We start from the raw sequence: 20282 nt of genomic DNA, 5'->3' as shown, positions 1-20282 counted from the left end.
TGGAACTCCAAGTTTGTGTCTGCGGCTGGAGCAAGGCGACAATGGTCAGGGGTTTGAAGATTCATCAAGGGAGAATGAAATGCTTGAGGGAGAAGGGACAAGGGCCTCGCATTGATCAGTATTTCTTACGAAGTCAGTCAAGCCAGTCGAATGAAATCCAGTGACAGGAAGCAAACACAGTTCACAGGATATCAGCACCCCTGTCATAGACATGAGGAGGACTTGCGTGGATACAACTAGTGATGAACCTAATGATCTTTGCGAACCCAGTCAGATGAACCAGCGTAAGAGAGAAAAGAACCTCAACGGGCACAATCCTGGAGTTAAATGGCCAAGAGCATGTGAGAAAACTACGTGGGACACAGTAAACACAGATCTCTGTTTTACTTTGGAAAGGTTAAATGGAACAGTTGAAAAGAAGCTGGATAAATTTGGGGACATCATCTACACATATGGAAGCGAGAGGTTTGAAATTGAAAAAAAGGAAGGAAAAAGTACAAACTATTCCTGGAAAGTCTAGATGGCAGCAGGAGATTGAATGCTTAGAGAAAGGAGGCAGTTGAGGAAGCAATGGAAAAAAGCAGAACAAAGTCAGAAAGAGGGACTCAATCTGTTACAAAGGGTCATAAAAGATAAGCTTGTAACATTGCACAGAGCTGAGTGCCTACGGAAACTCTACAAAAAAAAAGTGCGTGCGAGAACTAACTTTTATAAAGATCCATTCAAATTTATAAAGAAGATATTCACCAGCGAGAGAAATGGCTCACTAAAATCATTTAAGTTTCAACTGGAGAGATATTTGAAGAAAACACATATAGATTCAAAAAGGCAGTAGCCTATGTTAATTCTTTCAGATATTCCACCTATCAATCTACCCGAATACCAAATGGAGGACTGTGCACCTAAGTGGAAAGAAGTAGAGCAAGCTGTGAAAAAAGCACGAGGTCCAGGTCCTAATGGTGTTCCATACAGAGTATACAAGAGTGCTTCTGGAGTTCTACAAATCCTGTGGAAATTGATGAAAGTGGCATTGGAAAAATAGGTTGTACCAAGAGCATGGCACTGAGCAGGTGGAGTCTTTATAGCAAAAGAAAAGGATTCTACAAGCATCGGTCAGTTTTGTCCTAATACCCTATTAAACATAGAAGGCAAGATTTTTTTTCAGCATTATTGCTCAGAGATTGTCAACCTACCTATTAAACAACTGCTTCATTGACACTTCATTACAAAAAGCAGGCATTCCAGGTTTTCCAGGATGCTTAGAACACGTCAGCGTAATCTGGCAACAAATTCAATCAGAAAAAAAGGAGAGGAAGGAGCTCCGAGTGACATCCCTGGATTTGGCTAATGCATATGGTTCAGTGCCACATGAACTTCTTTAGACAGCATTTGATTTTTTCTGCATACCGATGAGAATAACAAATTTAGTAAAAGCCTACTTTGGAGATTTGCAATTTAGTTTTTCAACTTCAGAATTCAGAACTACATGGAAATGCCTACAAGTTGGAATAATGGCAGTGAAACAATCACTCTGCACAACTGAGAAGCAGTTGTACTGTCCTCCCTAAGGAGATACTACCGGTCCAATATCTATAACTAATTAAGTCAGCAAGAGTGACAGACAGCAAAAGCAGGGACGTCAGAGGTGTCAATTTCACAAACAAATGGTTTATTGTTGTAAACTATAATGTAATAAATGAAATAATGACAACAACTTATTGCAGAGAACATTTAGTTAGATGGAAGGTACAGGTGAGTAAGAAAGGAAAGTGAATTAAACAAACATCCAAACAAACTAACATTAAAAGTGAAATTAATGTGGTGTCCGGTGGGCCTCCAATAAATCCACACACACAAACACCACACCAATACAAAACCAACACACCGACAGGCAATAGAGACAAAGGTGAATGAATAAATATGTGGGGAAAACAATTACAAAGACCGTCTTGATGGCAATGGATGATTAATTAAATTTAGGCCTAACAAGTCCAGTGAAGTAATGCAGATGAAGTCCAAAGTAACAAAAGAACAAAACCAAAATTCCAGTAACCAAAGTATCAAAGTAAAGTAGAAAAAACCAGCAAACAAAAAAAGGAATAATCTCACCAACAAATAATGAAGTCCTGAATAGAGTCCTGTACCGACGATGGTGGATGAAGGTTGATGAAAAAATAACAATCTTTGAAAATGGTGAGTCTGTCGAGTAGTTCCGGGTTGAGTGGTGAACAGCCATTTGGAAAATATCCGGAGGATCAGGAACAAAATGGAGACTGAACACACTACCAAAAAACAAACCCTAAACAGACCTTGAACAGCAACTAAACTTAAACAAGTAACAGTGTAAACAAAAAAGAAAGGTTTAGACAAAGTACATGATTATGAAAAAAAAAAATGGATGCACCAGTAGTTTTCTAAATTAGTTAAAGTTACACTGTTAATTAAGTAATATGCTAGTTGTTTGTAAATGGATTCCTCAAGAGAAAAATTGAGTCTCCTCCTGGCCTACCCAGCTAGCTTTAATACCAGAGCTGGCTTCCAAGAAGCTATGAGATTGGAGGAGTGGATATCTGAATGAGCCAATGGGGGGAGATGATGAACAGAGGGTGATGGCAAGGAACTATGAGAAATTGAGTTTTAACCTGGCTAGGCTACTGACCCCAATTAAAGGGACAGGTGGGTGAAACTTACCCCCACTTCATGGAGCAAGTGAATTGCTACAGCAGGATGTACCATTTCTCCACTGGCTTTTACCATGGCAATGGAAGTAATTATAAGGGTATCAAAATGGGTAGTGGGAGGAGAGTGCTTGGCTTCTGGAATGCGATTACCACCAATTTGAGCATACATGGATGACATGACAACAATGACTACAACAGTAGCCTGCATTAATCGGTTATTGGGCAAATTAACCAATAACATTGAATGGGCATGAATGCAATTCAAGCCCACTAAATCAAGGACCATCTCTATAATTAAAGGTAAAGTATTAGATAAAAGGTTCTACATTAATGGTGAGGCAATACCAACAGTGTCTAAGAAGCCAGTGAAAAGTCTAGGGAGATGGTACGACGGGGATCTAAAGGACACAGTTCGTGTGGGAGAAGTTAGACAACAAGCAGTGGAAGGATTGAAGAGCATAGACAGCAGCACTTTACCAGGCAAACTGAAATTCTGGTGCTTTCAGTTTGGTCTACTGCCAAGACTGTTGTGGCCACTAACTGTGTACGATGTTTCCTTGACAACAGTTGAGAAGCTGGAAGCTTTGATCAGTTCATACGTCAGGAAATGGTTGGGAGTTCCACGCTGCCTAAGCAGAGTGGGACATTATGGTAAAGGAATACTGCAGCTACCAATCTCTGCTCTAGAGTTTAAGTGCACCAAAGTCCGACTGGAAATGACATTAGTAGATTCATGTGATAAATGCGTAAGGGAGGCAGCACCTGTGTTGAAAACTGGAAGAAAATGGAAGGCAAAGAAAGCTATGGAAGATGCTAAGGCTGCCCTTCGAATTGGAGATATTATGGGGCAAGTTCAGCATGGAAAAGGAGGTTTTGGTCTCAATTCAGCTCCTCCTACATGGCACAAGGCAACCCTGGCTCAATGGAGGAAGCTGGTAGTCAATGAGGTGCTAAAGCAGGAGGAGATGATTACGTGTGTAAAGGCCATTTCCCAGGCCAAGCAGGGAGAATGGATGAGATGGGAAAGTGTGGAACAACGCAACATTGGCTGGTAAGACCTATGGACAATAGAACAGAGCAGGATCAGTTTCCTTATCAGATCAGCATATGATGTTCTCCCATCACCACTGAACCTAAACCTTTGGGTGCGTAAGGATCCCTCATGTCCTTTGTGTTCATTACCTGCAACAGTAAGGCACATTTTGACAGGATGTAAGGTGGGTCTTAGCCATGACTAGGTGCTGTGATGTTTGGCCTTAGCATTGGAAGACAAGCATAACCTGACCAATAAGTTGCCACCAGTTCCATCAAAGCATTACACACAAAAGACAATATTCCTCCATCCAGGAGAGCAACAACCAAGAAAAGGTGTTAAAATCAAGCCTCGCTCAGGACAACTGGAAGCTGCTAGATATTGGAAGATGCTGGCAGTTGTTGGTCAAGGGCTTATTTTTCCACCTGAGATTGCCACCACTAACCTTCGACCAGACATTGTCTTAGGGTCTGGATCAGCAAGCATTGTTCATCTGGTAGAGTGAACAGTGCCATAGAAAGATGCTGTGGATGAGGCATATGAGAGGAAGAAACTTTGGTATGCTCAACTAGCTGCTGAAGCAGAACAGCGAGGATAGAGAGTCCGAGTTTACCCAGTGGAGGTGGGTTGTCGAGGATTTGTGGCATATAACCTGGTTTCTCAGAGACGTCGGGTTCAGTGGCCAAGAGTTGCGTCGCACAGTGAAGAACTTAACTGAAGCAGCAAAAAGGTGCAGCAACTGGCTGTGGTTGAGACAGAAAGATTCTAGATGGGAATCTCAAGCACAATAGAAAGAAAGCAACGCTGATGTACAGGTAAGTAAGCTGGGCTGAGCTGAGTGGGGGATGGAGGGTGGTGATGCTGGGATGCCAGAATCACTGTTGAGCCCTCTTGAGGTGTCGTGGGCTAGTCAACAAAACATTGAGGATGGAAGTTGCCCACTTGAAGCCCCCAGAGATGTACCCTACTCAGCTCAATCCAGACGGTTGTGATGCTGATGCGCTGGGGAGACTGCGATGGGTTGATCCCCGGAGCCAGCATCGCAGCTGTTGTTTATGCTGATGCACTGGGGAGGCAAAATGAGCTGATCCCTGGAGTCAGCATTACACTTCAGCCATTAACACCAGATAGAAGGATATCTACATCATCAGATGGAAAACAATGCAAATGGATGGCGATGCAGATGGATCACATTAGTTTACTGAAAAGCTACGTCTTAGTTGGTGCTTATCTTGGCGAGAACCGAGTTCAAATCAGCATGAAGTTTAACATCTAATCTCATGTAATGGAAATCATCTGTTTGCCAAGGTAGAAACAAAGATGTTCCAGATCACCTACCTGTTACTGATGATTTTACCATACCATCGCCAGTGTGAGAGACACCAGTTGAGATAACATCTGACAGGTGTGCTGCCAGAGTCAGACACCGCCCGTATGGACTAAAGATTATGTAATGTAAACGAAAAAAAAAAAAATCTAGTCTTTAGTTATGTTTATGTAATGGGACTATAGTACAGGGAAGAAGTAGAAACAGCCTCCGGTAACTAGGGGGGCAGCAACCACTTTGAAGAGACTGTCAGCAGCGGCTCTGGGATATGCCTGCCTATTGGGTAGGTATCACTGAACTCTTTATATCAGAGCTGCCGATAGGTCCCATCCTTGGGATGAAGCACTCTGTCCCACCCAGAGGAATTAACCTCGTCAGAATGTTATGCATATTTACGTTGTATATCTAGGATTTATGTCACAACTGTTTCTTCGCCAATTACCATTAAAGAAAATACTCATTATAGCTCATAATATAATTATTAACCACAATAAACACAATACCTCAATAAGAACTAACGATTCTGGCTTAATTATCCGTAGATTCATGATGAAAAGAGATTAACCATTAATATTATGTATGTTTAAGTATTTCAAATCAATCATAAATGTGTATTTGTTATAAGACAAAAAGATACCTAACAATCCAAATTATTATTGCATTTATTCATATTCTCAAAGGAAGAAGAATAACGGCTAGACTTCAAAGTTAAAAACCTATGTATAAGGAAGAAATAAAATAAAGCATTCAAGGAAAAGTAATGCATTGATAAATGTTCATAATAAATCCCTGATGTGCTCTCTATCACAGAGTTCTGCATTAGTGAAGCTGTCTTAATAGTTCATCATACATTGTTTGGTTGAGTCACACATTACATATACATGCGCCAGCTTCCATGTGGCTAAGTACACATGTACAATGTTCAGCGTCTAGTTGAATAGACGCACATTACATATTGTGATGATATTACTATCATGGCTTCAGTTCAGGTACTTGTAAACACACAATATAAGTTTGATAATTATTCTGTTGTTTAAAACAAAGTCTTCTTTACGCGGTCATCTTCTCTGTAGAAGTTAATTGTGCAGCAGCACAGTGCAGTATCTCTGTGAAGGCTGTAGGCAAAAGCTTTCATCGTTCCGGAGGGAGCCTATCTTCTCATGGACAGATTTGAAGATTACATCATTGTGTTTTTGTTGAAGAACTTCAGAGTTTGATGAGTTGAGAGAAATTAGATGTTTTGAAGAACGAGAGAATCCAGCAAGTGAATCCAAAGAGCATGACTCCAGAGCATCCAGAGAGGAAGAAAATCCTTCTTTTGAGTTTAAACAACATGATGTATAGGTGTTCCCTTGTTCCATTGGTTCACAGTATTTGATAGACAGTTGCGTGTCACACAAAAAGGGTATGTTAGAAATGCAATGTATCCACCCATGTCGTTAGCAAAGGATTTTACATTTAACATTTAAACCTCCTATTTAATATAACTTTAGTTACATTCATTAGAGAAGCATATGAATTTCAGTTTCATTCTCTATACAAAATTACACTTACAAGCATATAAAACACATCAAAATACAATCAAAGGATAATATTCAAAAATAGTTATTAGTTTATAATATTCTTTTAAAACACAATAAACCCTTCAGGTTTATTGGGAAACTTACTTAAAATAACTATTAAACTTGTGTCTACAAGTTATGTAATTAAAAATGATTATTAAAGCATTAACTAACTTTTAACACAATAATGGTACAATTGCACATTTACTATAGCTTCCCTTGGTAAGTTTTATGACACCTTAGAAGTCTAGACAATCAGATAGCGAGCTTCAAAGAGTTTACACAATTTGCGGCCTGTGCCTTATCTAATCATCAAGCATTGAAGTAGATCTGAGTAAGAATGTTCTGGAATCTGTGTTAACAACCCAATCACCACAGCATGTCAACACAGACAAGAGTCTGAATTAAATATCTGAAAAATGCTTATATTAAAACAAATTTAACCATGAATTTCCTTGACAATACTGAGGAAGACCTTTGTGTTAAACTGAGCTTTGTCTGTAAAAAGAGCTTCCTGAGTCAACTGCAGAGCTCCTGCATTTATGCTGAAAGCCTGCTTGCCACTTTCCCAGAATCAGTGACTCCTAACTGAAGTTTCTTTTTCTGTTTTCTCACTTCCAGCAGCCTGCTCACTTGCATTGCAGACTTTTTTTCCCCGTCTGTCATATGTGAATGATTGCCTGTGTAGTATTATAAAAAGTGTACGTGTGCGTTTTTTCTCTCGAAAAACTACACTTTTGGGAGAATACAATTCCTCCACGGGGCTAGGCCTTGCCGCATCCCTGCTTTCGAATGATTCCGCCAGCCGCTGTCTGGCAGCTGGATTGGATCTTGTTTGTTCAGCTGCTATGACGATTCCCCGTCTGTATAATAGCTGCAGAACGGTTGTTAACAACTATAGCGAACTAGCTGTGTATTTCTCCACCGGGCTCTGTATTACATACATCCTGCTGTAGAGTAGACCTCGCCTGCTGCGTAGGCCTACCCACCTCGGAGAGTTGGGCCTTTCATAACAAACAATAATGTGTTCTCCCCCAACCATTTTTCACTGTGTTTACTGTCTGCTTCCATCTCGCCTGCAGCGGCTTCGGCCTTCGGCCTATGCTATGCACTGACCAGGTGTGTGACCACGTGGTTAGGGTAGGCACCATTGCATAGCTGCCCCCCAGTGCTTCGGTACGTCTGTGCATGCTCAGTCCTCGGTACTTTGGTACCTTGGTGTGCAAGGTGCTTATTGCACACAGCACCCGGTGCTAACAGCGTACAGTGCACGAGTTACTCACAGCGCTCAGTGCAAGTGGATACAGTGCTGCACGGTACTTGGTGCAGATAGTGCACACGGTACTCGGTACAAAAGGTGCCTGGTGCGCATGCTGCTTGACGCACCCGGTACGTGTGGAGTCCAACGCACACGGTGTTAATGCCTCTGTGCGTATATTGGCCTCTGCTTTCTGGTACACACGGTGCTCAGTGTACCCAGTGGTTGGTGCACTCAATGCACATAGTGTTCAGTGTATGTAGTACACACAATACACGGTGCAATTAGTGCTTGATATGCACGGTGCTTGGTGCAACCGGTGCACACGGTGCTCAGTGCAAACGATGCACTCTGTGCACTCTGCATTCGGTGCACACTGTGCACAAAGCACACCGTGCAATTAGTGTTGAGCATTCCACCATGATGACGAGCAAGGACGGTTTTCATGCTTGCACGTCCTGTAGGGCTAAACTCCCTAAGGAAGACAGGCATGCCACCTTGGCCAGTCTAGCACGCCACCTTGGCCCTTGAGAGTGAGGTGGCCTGTAGCATCTGCGTGGCTTTTCAGCAGCAGGTGCTAGAGAACTGGCTAGAAAGAACAACAAGGGCAAGTTCCACATCCCATGTGTCCGGACCATCAGCAGCTCTCGGAGCCCCAGAGCCCCTCCTACACGGACTGCCCCAGGACCCCCTCCTGGACATTCCCCATGCACAGGCCCCCTGTAGCTGCTTCCCATCTCCGCAAGCGAGACGGCGGAAGTGCTCAAGCAAGCAAGGGACATCATGGACCTTAAGGCTCAGATGGCCCAAGTCCTGGAGCTCCTGTCCAGACAAGTACCTGCGGTCCTGGCTGCAGTTCCAGCTCTGCTGATGCCCCAAGTACCGTACCCTCACTCCCCCAGGGGAGATCAAGGTGAATGGGAAGAGGTGTCCCTGCTGGCACAGGAGGACATGCTCTCTATAGCGGGCTCCTGGGGCAAGGCCTCCTGCTCTGGGATGGAGGTAGGAGGAGAGCCCGAGCTCTCTGCAGAGGCGGATCTTAGCTGGGAGGTGGCCTTGATATCGGCACTGATGGGATGGGTTTCCTGAACGCCAGCGGCAGAACCATGCTGGTCCATGTTTCAGACACAGACGATGGCTTCTATCCCATTAAAATCCCAGGCCTTCCCGGATTTCGTGGAGGAGGTACGCTCCTCCTGGGATCATCCGGCCTCAGCCCCAAGCATGTTGAAGCAAGCCTCGCAGCTTGCCCCCTTTGAAGGCGTGGAGAAACTGGGCCTGGAAGGTTTTCCAGCAGTAGACTACACCATTGTGGACTTTGGTCAAGGCTCTTCCGGTGGTAGGATTGCCCAAAGACCCTGTGTGTCCAAAACCGCAATGCAGGGTTTCGGAGACACACTTCAAGAAGATGTATGCACCAGTTCTCTCTATTAATACACAGCAGGTGGTTACAGAGCCACCGCCCTAGGCGTACTTTCATGACAGACCCTCTCCAGGCCTCAGTTCTTCAGAAGGAAGTGGCCACCTTGCTGTGCAAGCAAGCCATTCATCTCATAGATCCCATCTCGCATGGAGAGGGGTACTACTCGAGATGTTTTCTGGTGCCCAAAAAAGATGGCAGCTTTTGCCCCATCCTAGACCTGAGGCTTCTCAACGAGGTCTTAAAAGAAAGAAGGTTTCAGATGCTGACTCACCGTCACATTCTCCAGTCAGTCTGGCCGGTCGACTGGTTCATCACCATGGACTTATGGGACACGTATTTTTACATTCCCATTCATCCAGAGCAGAGCAAGCTCTGCTCTGCTTTGCCTTTCAGTGAAGCGTTTACGAGTTCGCTGTGCTGCCATTCGGCCTCTTCCTAGCTCCTTGTACATTTTCAAAGCGCGTGGACACTTTCCTGGTCCCCCTGTGGCTGCAGGGGATCAGATTAATAAACTGCCTCAATGACTGGTTGATCTGTTCCCAGTTGCAAGAGGGAGCAGTGGCCCACACGGTGGTCATGACAGAGCATCTGGCGAGGCTGGGCCTCACCATTAACGAAGCAAATCTGCTTACACTCTGCACAATGTACTCTGGGTTCCGGCTGGACTCCAATATGATGCGTGCATACCTGTCGGACAACAGAGTAGCAGCTACTCAAGGTTGCCTCTCCCTGTTTCGACAGGGATTGCAGGTCACTATGATACTGTGCCAGAAACTGTTGGGTCTGATGACTGCAGCCATATCAGCCATTCAGCTGGGTTTACTCCGCATGCACCCGCTACAAGTGTGGCTCAACGCGTTTCACCTACATCCCAAGCGTGACAGACACCATTGGCTGACGATGTCAGATATGTGCTCATCAGCCCTACGCTGGTGGACGACCTCTCACCTGTGCGAGGGTGTGCGGATGGGAGTGGTGTTAAACTGCTAAGTGGTGATGACAGACGCCTCCAACATCGGTTGGGGGAAGGTCTGGGAAGGCAGAGAAATTCTCGGATCATGGTGGGATTGCTGGGCATCCCTGTATATAAGTATGCTTGAGTTGCAAGCGGTCTCCTTGTTCTCCACCACTTCCTCGTGGTTCTGCGAGGTGCAAATGTGTTGATCCAGACGGACAAGGCAACAGTGGTGGTCTATGTAAACCACCAGGCTGGCCTACGGTCCCTGGGGTTACATTGCATTGCCTTCAGGCTTTTGACATGGGCTCAAGGGAACTTGCTGTCCCTATGGGCGACACACATTCCTGGAGTGGTGAATTGGGCAGTGGACCTCCTCTCAAGGGAAGATCCGCATCCATTTGAGTGGCAACTGCACCCTCAGGTGGTGGAGTGCATTTGGGAACGATTAGGGAAGGCTCAGGTTGATCTCTTCACCTCGGCGGAGATGACACACTGCCCCCTCTGCTACTCCCTCCAACGCTTAGGCGGTCCACTCGGCGTTGACGCAGTAGCGTAGGAGTGGCCCTATACGCATTCTTGCCGATGCCGTTACTCCCGGCCTTTCTCGAAAAGGTCCAGTTAGAGAAGGCGTCAGTTCTCCTAGTGGCCCCTAGGTGGCCCAGAAGGATCTGGTTCTCGACCCTTTGTCAGCTCTTACAAGGCTAGCCCTGAGAGATCCCATTTTATCTGGATATTCTTAGTCAGACGAGAGGCACTCTTTGGCACCCGGCACCAGACAGGTTCCAGCTATATGTCTGGCCCCTGAAAGGGACCGCTGGTTAGCCCTAGGGCTATAAGATGTGGTTGGGGGCACATTGCAGAACGCTAGGGCAGATTCCACTAGGTCTCTGTACACCTACAAGTGGAAGTTTTTCAAAATTGGTGTCTGACTAAGAGTCATGTCCCAGTCTCTTGCCCATACCAGTTATCTTAGTTTCTACAAGAACTGCTTGATGTTGGTAGGTCACTGTGACAGAGATCGAATGATTCTTTCTGTTAGATCTCTCCCCTGACCTGTGACGGCACTTTGTAAAGGGAACAGAGTACCTTGGACTAGTTAGCCCTACAATTTATTCCTAGGGTTTGGTGGAAGTTGGTCATCTAGAAAGGGGACGGAGCTACGGTACACTACATCATTGACCTGGAAGGTTAACGGCGTTGCACCTGCGGATTGGAGGTGTGGATGTGTTAGTTAACCAAGGGGTCATGGTTGACAGTTGTGATAGAGAGAGAAAGGATCGATGCTGTAAATCTTCCTCCCGATTAGAAAGGGTGCTGTGTAAGGGGGAAGGTAAGCTGCCTCCTAGAGCTGCCACCTCGGTGGTAGGTGGAAACCGGAAGGTGACCATATTAGGAGGGGAGCGTAGCTGCAAGTACTCAGGACGATTCCATTGCAGTCAGCTGCGGGGCAGTCCTCTATTAGGGAAACCATGGCAACACGGCACCATGCTTCTCAGCACCAAGAGCACTGCGTGCACAGAGAACGTGGGGACGTGAGTGGTGCGGTGCGGTGCTGTGCTGTGCTGTGCAGGGATGTGCTCTGTGCTCAGCTGGTCCGCGGCTCACTCCTCCTCTGCAACACAAAACACAAGTAATCCAACCAAACAAATCAATCAATACAGGCTCCGGCCATCTAGTTTCATTCTTTAACGTAAGCAGAGGTTTTGATGTAGCTGCTCCCCTTTGTACCCAGCAAACTCCTCCCCGCAGTCACCGTGTTGCCATGGTTTCCCTAATAGAGGGTTGCCCCATAGCTGACTGCAATGGAATCGTCCTGAGTACTAGCAGCTACAAGCCCCTCCCAATATGGTCACCTTCTGGTTTCCACCTACCACCGAGGTGGCAGCTCTAGGAGGCAGCTTACCTTCCCCCTTACACAGCACCCTTTCTAATCGGGAGGGAGATTTACAGCATCGTTCCTTTCTCTCTCTATCACACAGTATAAATAGGGGACATAGTAATGTGATTTGTTCCTTATTATGGTTACGCTGAAACCAAAAGGACCTGTGTATTAATAGAGAGAGCTGTGAGTGTTTTGTTTGTTTTGTTTATCTGTCTAAATCATTGTTCATTGTTATTTGTTCACGTAGACTAGATGGCTTACACAATCCAGAAATGTCACCCACTGCCAGCACTAAAACCCAGACATTTCACCACTTGTTCACCAGTTGTTGCACGTATTGTATTGTACTAGAACTGTGCTTATTATTTATGGGACTGCAACCCTTTTTCATTACAGTGCATTTTTCGGCTTGGTTAACAGACAAATGGATTATAAATAAAAACAAATCATTTCACCTGTACTTTGTTGTCTGTTTTTTTTCATTGGATTACTACACCTGCACTTCACCTGGTCTACTAATTACCACTTTGCTACAGTCACCTTTCACATTGAATGTATATTTAGCGGCTATTTCTGTGTGCCATGCCCCTGTAGATTCGATATCTCTGGGTGCGCATTTTATGGTGACCGGGTTTCTTAAAGACGTTTCTTAAAGCAATTATATCCTCCCCAAATGGAGCCTTGACATCATACTGGAGGATCTCACGAAGGCCCTGTTTGAGCCCATACTCTCCATAGAGTTGAAGTACCTGTCTATGAAGATAGCCTTCCTCTTCGCTATCACCTCTGCTAAGCGGGCCAGTGAGCTGCAGGCGCTGTCAGTGCACAGCTCCTGCATGCGTATTTGGGACGATGGCAGCAGGGTGTCACTGTGTACAAACCCTGCTTTCCTCCCCAAGGTGATCACAGCCTTCCACATTAAGCAGTCTGTGGAACTGGAGACCTTCCATCCACCCCAGTTTTCTGGATAAGAGATTTCCACTGCCCAGTGCGGGCACTGAGATGCTACTTGGATAAGAGAAGAGGTCTGCGTTATTCTGACCAGCTCTTTGTCTGTTACAGGATTCAGACCGTAGGACAGCCCCTTTCAAAGCAGCGGCTGTAGCATTGCATTGCAGACACAGTCCCAACTGCGTATGATGGTATTGGCTTGCCCCCACCTGGGAGGGTAGCCGCACATTCCACAAGATGGTTAGCTACATCTTGAGCCCTCTTCAGAGGGGAGTCTCTGTCTGATATCTGTACTGCAGCAAGCTGGGCTACGCCGCATACTTTCTCCAGGTTCTACTGCCTTAATGTGGTAGATCCTTCCCTGCTTTCATTAGGCACGAGGGTCCTTGAGGGTATAAGCTCACATCGCTAACCTTTGGGTTATGTGGTTCTGATGCGTCTCTCATATGCTGCAGATCTTTCTCCCTCACGACGGCTCTGGTATACTAATCCCATAGTGACATTGGTGGTCGTCTTCAAATTGAAAGGGAACGTTAGGTTACCTACCATAACCCTGGTTCTCTGAAAGAGAAGACATCCACCAAACACAAGGTCGCATCAGTCGCCCTCACAGGTTCGATGCAAAAAAAGAGATATGGCTTCCTCAGTATGACGGGTTTAATCCCTCGGCGGGAGGAACCGAATGCTTCATCCCAAGGAAGGGGTCTATCATAGCTGATGTTGGCTGAGGCTTTTCCAAACGACTCAGCTTCATGCTGAGTGACCTCAGCTGTAAAGACTCTCAAGTCCTTCTCAGAAAACGTACTATTATTTTTTATTTTTTTTATGCCAACAGGACTTTGCTACCCCTCCTCTGATATTTTTTTTTGCTTTGTATTTTTGTGCTCCACATGCCATATGTGACTACTGCTCTCTGTAATCCTAACTCTGCAAGTGCGGCCGCTAAATAGACCGATGCGCTCATTGAGACAATTAATTATCATAATTGTGGTCTGTTGTTTGTGCTTGTTGAGTAAAGTGCATTGCTCTTAAACTTACATAGGGCGCTGTGCGAAATAATTGCCTGGCTGCAGTGCAGTTTGAATTTTGCATCTGCAATTATTTGCACTGTGTCTATACATACATAACCCTTGTGATCTGTATCTAGTTATTACATCCTCACACTGTCCTAGTATCATTTGTATGGTCCGAAATACTCTCTCCCTGACTCTTTTTGTGCTCTCATTTGCACTCTTCCCCTGGTTCTGTGCTGTAACACCGCCTGTTTCAATAAGTGATACTTTTAACACACTCCGAGGCACCTAGTAAAGTTAGCACCATTAAGTGAATATGGTTTGCATATCAACTACCTCCCTCCCTCACAATATTTTGTGATGTAAGTTGCATATGGTTCCACCCATTAACATTAATTATTATATCTGAATGACTCGAATGCTGTATTTTTTCCTGTTTTTTTTTTCTTTTTCTCCACACGCTAGGTTGCCTGCCACCGGTTAGTGAATACAGCAGGTGTGCAAAGCATGCAGTTAAGAGGCTTAATGCATGCAAAGCACGTTACTGCTGTTTAGTGAACGAGGCCCTAAGTCAGTGAGTCCAGATGTTTTCCATTTTATCTTACATGTTAGGATTGTACACTTTTTCAGTACAATTGTACAGTGTTCTTAGAACATTCAACTGCAAATCTCTTCCTCCCAAGAAAGATTGTGTCCTTAAAAAGCTGAAACATTCAGAACTTCTCTCCAGTCACAAATCTAGTTCCTTATGGTAGATGAAACATATGTATCCTTTGCATAAGAGTGCTTGCATTTTTCTAGTTCAGAGAATTTGGAACAGCTGTGATTTACAATTAGCATGTGTGAGAATACTATGATCATGCAGGTCCTAATTCTTCTTTCAAGTATTTTATTCTAGACCGATTTAAAAGAAATAATAATAATGCAAGCAATGCATGTCAACTAAACAAACAACACTTTACATCCTATTGTTAACTACCTCTCTAGTGTAAGTCTTATTTTGATTATTTTTAGATTAACCCAGAATGAATACTGTAGCTCAATAAAAGTTATTAAGTGTAATACTAATGCTTTGTTAAACTTCAATATCAGCACACAATACGAAAAAGGCATTAATGAGCATAATTACCAATTTCAGAGACAACAGTGTACCAGTCTTTTTCCTCTCGTCTAACAAAGAGCTCTAAATAAGACTTTTTATACCTAAGCTGTGGTTACATCATTCATCAACAATTCTTTCTTTTTGTAACAGTGCAGCTTGGAATCCTACCTTACCTTTTCTCTATTGGTCCAACTAATAAACATAGTCATACTTCATGCATCTGACACACACACCCAGCTGTTAAGATATATTACAAGAGATTACAACAGAAGAGTACAAGACACAGACAACCTCCATATATCACACCCAAATAAGGAATGTGTCCTCATCACACAAGCTTACAAAGTTTGAATAAAAGACAAAGAAAATACACAGAACATATTAAATAGAAAAACATTATACAAACACCATATCTTCTAACACCACTATGAACACCTCATCACCCAACATTGTATTCACCCTGTAAATAAAATCATAATTTAGTTCACCTAATCAATAAGATACTGTATGCCACATTAGCAAAGCTCATTTGCCCAGCTTCAACATCCAGCTGTGTCTTCCTTACTCAGTAGAGGTTCAGTTTGGAAAGCATTTTCCCACCTGTGAGTCTCTGCTTGTTCACCTGTATAGCTGTATACTTCCTGCTAGTGAAGCCACTGACTCTTGTCCTAACTCTAATTACTGAGTTGCGCTGCTTTTCTTATTTTCCATTTTATTTTGGTGCAAATGCAGTGGTCTTGCATTTGCAGCGCTGCCAGTGAACCTCAGTCCTGAACTGGACATATCCTGTCATTTAGCTCTGACCCTCTCTCAGGCAGAGACTGGCAATCGTGGTGAATTGTGTGGTGGTTTTGTGACATGGAGTAACATTTCCCAGGGTTCAAGTTGAGTCTTTCAAACTGATTTCACTTGTGACCTGGGCTTGATTCTAAGCTAGTCCTCCAGAGGTTTAAGACATGAAGGCTGGTGAATAAGCCTGCAGCACCATCTAGCTGCTTCAATAATGCACTTAGACACTGTTCTTCCTACATTACAAAGATTAGTCTGATGACCCAACACTTTCTTTTCACTTGACAGAGTAACCTTTTAGGGAATAAAAAATAAGCTTATAAAATTATACAGTGACAGACCTTCAGAAGGCACTAGCAAAGGCATTTTTCATTAAAGCAATTGCAGCATTTTGAAGTAGTCTTGAGTCATTGCTGAACACAGGACCATATTTTCAATTAGTTTATTGTGTCAGAAATCCTCATGAAGTCAGAGAACTTGTGCACCTACATTAAACACCCTCATTGAGGCTGGAATTTCCTCCAGTGAAAAATCCCCCCCCCCCCCCCCCCCCCCCCCCCCCCCCACAGATTTACATATTGTATTTAAAAAAGTATCTTACTTAAAGGGCGTGTCAACACACCAGTACAAATGTCTCAGTAATAAGTATAGGTGCCTCTGGAATTGATTCAATCTCTACATTACCTGAGAATGCTTCTAATCAGGCGGAAAATTATATTTTGGGGATCCTGTCCAATTCTTCAGTCCATGTAACACCAAGCTCTGATATAAAGGGTTACAATGCTGACAAACATGAAGTCTTAGAAGGTCTCAAAAATGTTCTATGAGGTTATGGTTTTGTTGGCCAATCCATCACTTCTGTAATCTCCTACTCAGGGAATCCATGACAATCCTGACAGTATGACTACAGCATTATCTTGCAGCAGAACAAACACAGGGCTGATGGCCTTATATAGGGTTCAAGACTGGGTATCATGGAGCTGTAAACCTACCCCTTGAAAACACATTAAGATCCATGAAACCTTCAATGCAGAAGGGCATCTATGTAGTTATTGCCATACCAACTTTCTTGGTTGTATGTCCTGATTTAATATTTGCTGCTTTCATTTTTTCAGGTAGTGTAGTTAGTTTATGGTTTATGTGAGCAAGATGTTAGAGAAGGAGTAGGGCATTTTGGTGTCGTATTTGTGTCAGTATTAGTCAGAAACAGTTAAACAATCTTATGTCAAAATACCCAAATCAGGGTGAGGTGTTTGACTATTTTATTTAAGTTTGACACATATTAATAAATGATCTGGTAAGCAAGTAAATACATCAAATTGCTGCAGTAAACAGATGAACATAAAACAAAACTGTCAATAGAAGAAATGTGGACAGGGCTATTTTCGTAGGTTTATTTCAAAGTCAAAGTCATTCATTTTCTAGTATCACAAACTTGTTTGCATTTTCCTGAGAGAAGTCAGTCACAGTTTTACTGTATACATATATAAAGCTCCACATAATGTTATAGCCAGTTATTCACTATATGGCATTATTTTACATACAGCTACCTGTATTACAACAGTATATATTTTTTTGTTTTTGTTTCCTGAATTCAACACACAGCATACAAACACATGTAAAAGTGGTTTTGGAACAGTTCTATTTGAAAATCAACACAACAGCAAACACTGTTCCTTGGGCTCAATAAATTCACCCTTTACAAACCAGATGTTAACATTTAAAACTGAGTTTTGATTTTTAATTTTTTTTTTACTTTCTGTCAGCATCAAATGTATCCACTGGCAAGTTTTATGTGCACACAGATGGATTAGGTAGCTTGTACATGTTTTTCATAGCCTCAACTGCTTCTCCCGAGTTTGTAACAGCCTAAGAGTATACCCAGTCAATACAGCATGGATACATTTATTGATTATCACAAATCTTTTACCGACTGTAAAAAGTACCTTATGAACAACCAGATCCTGCCTAAAATTATCAACTAACCTTCCAAATTCTGCAGAGAATTATAACACAAAACCATACGTCATTGGCACAGACCCTGTACAATGCAGCAGTTTTGGTGAAATATTAAGGAAACTGGAGTGTAGACATGCCAATACCGGTCACATTCACTCAACAGGGTCATACCATCAGTAATCCATTTTTTTTTACATTAATTTTCTGATTAACACATTTTCTCACTTTTCTGAGTTAATTGTTACATATACATTATGCTGTCCTAAATCTTGCCCAAAGTAACATGCAAAAGATAAAACAGAGTGGACTTTGGACAAATGTTTTACAAATACACACTGGATGTCACAAAACATCTACAGCCACACAACACTTGCATATATAGTAGTAATAGTACGCTTTCAATATTTTACAGATCATGTGAAGAACCAGTGGAATTGCATCTATTAACCGGAATGGCGATTTATATAAAATAGGACTGAGGTCCGAACTGCAGCTCTAAAACCCATCAATATGTACACAGCTATGGCCTGTGGAAAGGATAGCTGGCTTCAAGCAACCAGACAATCTGGCCCATGCCAAACTGGAGGTTAATGAAGTTTGTAGGCACCAAGTTCTGCCTTGAAAACACAGATGGGAAAGTGTCTTGCTGAACTCGGTTCCTAAACTTAAACTTCCTCATAAATTACTTGCTTTAAAAAAATTAAATAAATCCAGTTGAGTTTCAAAGCTTTTGTTTAATGATTTACGTATATGTTAAAAAACCTAACAAAAAAAAAAAAAAAAAAAAACTAACAGTGTACAGCCACTGTAACTTTTCATCACCACATAACCTATACTTTGAATAAATGTATGTTTGGGGCTCCTGTTCTCATATTGCACTATATATTTATTTCAGATCCAACTAAAATGTTACTCAAAGTATAAGGATTACAAAAAAAAACTGTGAACACGTAAACCTGATGATATCCACGTTAATATATTTTTTAGATATTACATATTTAAACAATCTTTGCAAACAGAAATACAAAGATATGTATTTTAATTTACATACACTTTTTTAGGGGACTGTCATAGTTTTGCCTATCTATAGTCTGTTTTTCTTTTAATAATTTATAAATAAGTCATGTAATACACAGAATTTGTATTTATTTATTTATTTAATGCAATTCCTCAGGTAAACTGCAGGTCTAATTTAGGCAATTAAGAGTAGTTATGCCCGCGAAACTCATTAAAATCGTCTCCTACAATAGTTTTGGCTCACAAAGTGATGCTCATATTTATGCGTGTTATATATATAAAGTTTTACTGAATTGAATAAAACTAAAAACAAAGCTAAGCTGGTTAGATCAAAAGTTTCTCTATAGGATTTCTTTTAAAGGGTTTTTATTTATAAAGGAGGTAGGTCTTACACTTGAGCACACAACAAAATGACAGCATTTACAACAAGTATGCACTACAATCAGACCCCCACTGCTAATGTGATTTTTATATGGGCACCGTTAAGGTAATGGCTTTTACACACTGCATTTTGAAAATAGCATAGGAAGCATAAAGTGCTTATTGTCCTAAACGCACAACCTGTATGTAACAACTGAGTGTCTATTTAACTTTAATAGAAATATCTTACACTAAATCCCTTGTCCAAGGGTAGGTATAGGTTCAGCACAATATTCAAAGTGCTCTCTATAGTTCTATGGTGATATGCATGTTATTTAAAGATGTGCGGCTTGGAGCGAACATAACTAACTTTTACAGATAATACATACATACATAACATTTATATCCTAGATTTTACCTTCTTAATGGTGTACCACACTGAGCTAACATAATTAATACAAATATATGTTGTAGATATACCTCGATCCCTCTAGTTTTCATCTGCACGGGACAGCATGGGTTAGACAGTCTTGGTGGAGTTTTTATTTTATTTTATATAGTAACTGGTGTAGCAAGTCTTGGTGTAGGGGTTCACTTAATTAAATCAGCCATTTCCTCGGCTTTGGATTAGCCAGTCAAAGAGGGTTAATTCATTCAGAGGTTAAAACAACATAATGGAATGTTTAATGGAAAATATAATAAACATCTGAACATGAAAATGAAGCTGACAAGTCTTCCATCTTACAGTATAGTAATTGGCATTGCAAGTAACATGACAACAATTTCATCTCAGTGACTCAGGCTCATAGAAAGCATCTGTCCGTACACAAAGCTATACATTTTAAAGTAACAGGCAAAAAAAAAGCGTAGATGCTAGTTAAAAAGTGCTTTACCATGATTTGTCTGGAGAGAAACACAAAATTAATAAAACCAGACTAGTCACAACTATGTCACAGCAGCTGCTTGA

General features: G+C 42.4%; 1 protein-coding gene across 1 annotated transcript in view; it reads right to left on the bottom strand.

Moving 5' to 3' along the window:
• Positions 1–17224: 17224 nt before the first annotated feature.
• LOC121313224 (phosphatidylserine synthase 1-like) overlaps positions 17225–20282 on the bottom strand; it is a 22486-nt gene continuing 19428 nt past the window's right edge. Inside the window, exon 13 of the mRNA XM_041245551.1 lies at positions 17225–20282. This exon is cut by the window's right edge and continues 462 nt beyond it. The gene's annotated coding sequence lies outside the window, so the exon portion shown is untranslated.

The sequence above is a fragment of the Polyodon spathula genome, chromosome 3 (genome assembly GCF_017654505.1).
Source record: "Polyodon spathula isolate WHYD16114869_AA chromosome 3, ASM1765450v1, whole genome shotgun sequence".
NCBI lineage: Eukaryota > Metazoa > Chordata > Actinopteri > Acipenseriformes > Polyodontidae > Polyodon > Polyodon spathula.
The sequence above is the reverse complement of the archived record's forward strand: the minus strand, read 5'-3'. Positions and strand labels throughout refer to the sequence as shown.